Here is a 3,979-nt window from a genome sequence, read left to right on the forward strand (position 1 = left end):
TCTGCTTTTCTGAAGTTCAGAGTCCGTATTCTGCTGCTTTCCTTTCCTCCTTGTGTCAGGATCCTGAAGTCGACCATCTCATGGTCACTGCCTCCCAGGTTCCCATCCACTTTTGCTTCCCCTACTAATTCTTCCCGCTTTGTGAGCAGCAGGTCAAGAAGAGCTCTGCCCCTAGTCGGTTCCTCCAGCACTTGCACCAGGAAATTGTCCCCTACAGTTTCCAAAAAGTTCCTGGATTGTCTGTGCACCGCTATATTGCTCTCCCAGCAGATATCAGGATGATTGAAGTCGCCCATGAGAACCAGGGCATGCCATCTTGTAGCTTCTGCGAGTTGCCGGAAGAAAGCCTCATCCACTCATCCCCCTGGTCTGGTGGTCTATAGGAGACTCCCACCACTGCATCACTCTTGTTGCTCAGGCTTCTAAACTTAATCCAGAGACTCTCAGGTTTTTCTACAGTTTCATTGTTGAGCTCTGAGCAGTCATACTGCTCCCTTACATACAGTGCAACTCCCCCACCTTTTCTGGCCTCCCTGTCCTTCCTGAACAGTTTATATCCATCCATGACAGCACTCCAGTCATGCGAGTTATCCCACCAAGTCTCCGTTATTCCAATCACATCATAATTCCCTGACTTGGCCAGGATCTCCAGTTCTCCCTGCTTGTGTCCCAGGCTTTGTGCATTTGTATATAGGCACTTGAGATAACCCGCTGATCGCCCCTTGTTCTCAGTATGAGGCAGGAGCCCTCCCCTCTCACACGCTCCAGCTCGTGCTTCCTCCCGGTATCCCGCTTCCCCACTTACCTCAGGGCTTTGGTCTCCTTTCCCTGGTGAACCTAGTTTAAAGCCCTCCTCACTAGGTTAGCCAGTCTGCTCACGAAGATGCTCTTCCCTCTCTTCGTTAAGTGGAGCCCGTCTCTGCCTAGCATTCCTCCTACTTTGAACACCATCCCATGGTCAAAGAATCCAAAGCCTTCTCTCCGACACCACCTGTGTAGCCATTCCTTGACTTCCACGATTTGACGGTCTCTACCCAGGCCTTTTCCTTCCATGGGGAGGATGGACGAGAACACCACTTGCACCTCAAACTCCTTTATCCTTCTTCCCAGAGCCACGTAGTCTGCAGTGATCCGCTCAAGGTAATTCTTGGCAGTATCATTGGTGCCCACATGGAAAAGCAGGAAGGGGTAGCAATCCGAGGGCTTGATGAGTCTCGGCAGTCTCTCCGTCACATCGCGAATCTTAGCCCCCGGCAAGCAGCAGACTTCTCTGTTTTCCCGGTCAGGGCGGCAGATAGATGACTCAGTCCTCCTGAGGAGAGAGTCCCCGACCACCACCGCCCACCTCCTTCTCTTGGGAGTGATGGTCGTGGAACCCCCAACCCTAGGACAGTGCATCTCATGCCTTTCAACTGGTGGAGTCTCCTTCTGCTCCCTTCCCCCAGACGTATCATCTGGGTCACTCCCCGCAATGGTACCTGTGGAGAGAACATGAAAATGGTTTCTTTCCTGTGTCCGCTTTGCTGGTCCATGGACTTTCCCCCTTCTTCTTCTGGAGGTCACATGTTGGCAGATTTCTTCACAGTCCTCCTGTCCCTGCTGCGCAGCCTGCTCTGAATCTTCAGAACCTTGTGCCCATAGAAGCATATCCTGACGTCTGTCCAGGAAATCTTCAGTTTCTCTTATGCAACGCAGGGTCGATACCTGTTGCTCCAGACCTTGAACCTTCTCTTCCACTATGGAGACCAGCTTGCACTTTGTACAGACAAAGTCGCTTCTGTCCTCTGGAAGAAAGACAAAGATGGCACATCCAGTGCAGGTCACAACAGTTGAACACTCCCCATCCATATTACCTTCCTACTATGAGCTTCCTCCGGAGATGCAGTAATTCCTCAGAGAAGTCGTTAGGGTTTAAGCCTCAGTGGGCTCACTCCAGGTGAACTCCCAGGCAAAGTCCTGCTGTTTGCTGCTCAGCTGGTTCCCCGCTGCTCAGCTGGTTCTATAAGCACCGAGCCTAAAGCTCTTCCAAGCCTTCTTAGCGCAGCAGGCAGCACATCAGTCTCATAATCTGAAGGTCCTGAGTTCAAGCCTCAGAGAAGGCAACTCTTCTTGCTCCCTGCTTTAGATTTTCTAACATAAATCAGAGAAAAAAAGACTAGAGCTGAGTGGTTTCTAGACACCCTCCCATCCATCTAACACACACACACAGACTTTTCTAACGGTACGTGTACAGTATGAAATTAGTTCAAAATTATTCGATTCGAAATTTCGGGAGCTATTTTAGACATTCAGGCTTCGGTGTCCCCACTGAAGCGCGTGAATTCGGCAGAGTGCGTCCTCAGTACCGAGGCTAGCATCGAACGTCGGAGCAGGTGCACCGTGGGTCGCTATCCCACAGTTCCCGCAGTTCCCGCCGCCCACTGGAATTCTGGGTTACGCTCCCAGTGCACGATGGGGCAAAAACATTCTTGCGGGTGTTTCTGGTGCATGTCATCAGGAAGCTCTGGCAGACAATCGTTTCACGCCTTTTTGGCATGCAGACGCCGTACTGCTTTCAGCAGACGGTGCACCGCTTGCTCTCCTGCAACTATGAATCTGCCTCTCATTTCCTCTCCCCTTCTCTACTATCTGCTCTTTCTCTTCCTCATCGAACTCTTCTGCCTCCAACTCTGCTCTCCCGCTGGTGCCACGCTTCCGAGCTTCTCCGGGTTGTCTGTCCTGGGCTCCTGCCTCCGTGAAAGCCACAGAAGACAACCATTTCCCGCCTTTGTTCGGCTACCACGAACCAAACAGCACCTCTTTCCCTGCCGCTCTGCTCTCCTACATTTCGCGCCCGTTTTCCAGGATTCCCCGTGCAGGTGCCATGGAGCCCGCTCAGATCTCCGCTGAAGTTTTGAGCATTGTAAATACCTCGCGCATTATCCAGCAGTATGTGCAGTCCATGCAAAACGGGGCGAGGAAACAACGACCGTGCGATTACTATACTGATGAGGACATGGACAAAGATGGCACGGCGTGTGGCAATTTGGAGATCATGGTGGCGCTGGGCCAGGTTCATGCCGTGGCACGCCGATTCTGGGCCCAGGAAACAAGCGCAGACTGCTGGGGCCTCATCGCGTTGCTGGTGTGGGATGATTCCCAGTGGCTGAGAAACTTTTGTATGCGTAAGGGCCACTTTCATGGAGCTTTGCGACTTGCTGTCTCCTGCCCTGAAGTGCAAAGACACCAAAATGAGAGCCGCCCTCACAGTTCAGAAGTGAGTGGCCATAGCCCTGCGGAAGCTTGCAACGCCCGACATCTAGCAGTCAGTCGGGAATAAGTTTAGAGTGGGCAAATCTTCTGTGGGGCCTGCTGTGATCCAAATAGCCAACACAATCATTGATCAGCTGCTATCAAGGGTCGTGACTTTGGGAAATGTGCAGACCAGTGTGGATGGCTTTCATGCGCTGGGGTTCCCTGACTGCGGCGGGGCGATAGACATAACGCATATCCCTCTCTTGGCCCTGGAACAGCGGGGCGGGCACTACATAAACCGCAAGGGGTACTCTTCCATGGTGCTGCAAGCCCTGGTGGATCACAAGGGACGTGGCGAAAGGGATGCACAAACAATCCAGTTGGGCCATTGCCCACAAGCTCACCCCAAGCAGCTTGGACTCCTGATGACTGTGATGCTGAGGTTCCTTAGACCCCTGTTCATATTTCAGACCCCAGCCGGTGCAGCATCCCTGCCCAACCACTCACCATCTGCCCCAGGAGAACCAGCTGGTGGGCTGCATCCACAGGCAGGTAGTTTATGCCGCTCCCCTCAGAGCAGCAGCCACAGCTGTGCAGCTAATCCCCACATCTGGTTGCCGGGGATCCAGCTGGATTGTTTGGGCATCCCTTTCAAGACTTGCCCTCAACAACCTGGCAGCCCCCAGCTTTCTCATTGCTCTGTGGTTGTTTGCTCTGTGAAAGGGGCCTCTAGGAATTGGTATTT

The 3,979-nt window shown here is 52.8% G+C and overlaps 1 non-coding gene across 1 annotated transcript; it reads left to right on the forward strand.

The window, feature by feature from the left end:
* Positions 1-2,029: 2,029 nt before the first annotated feature.
* On the forward strand, positions 2,030-2,102 carry TRNAM-CAU (transfer RNA methionine (anticodon CAU)). Its single transcript has one exon. It is a non-coding gene; the product is annotated as a tRNA-Met (tRNA).
* The last annotated feature ends 1,877 nt before the right edge of the window (positions 2,103-3,979 follow it).

Source organism: Lepidochelys kempii, unplaced genomic scaffold (assembly GCF_965140265.1).
Source record: "Lepidochelys kempii isolate rLepKem1 unplaced genomic scaffold, rLepKem1.hap2 scaffold_69, whole genome shotgun sequence".
Lineage (NCBI taxonomy): Eukaryota > Metazoa > Chordata > Testudines > Cheloniidae > Lepidochelys > Lepidochelys kempii.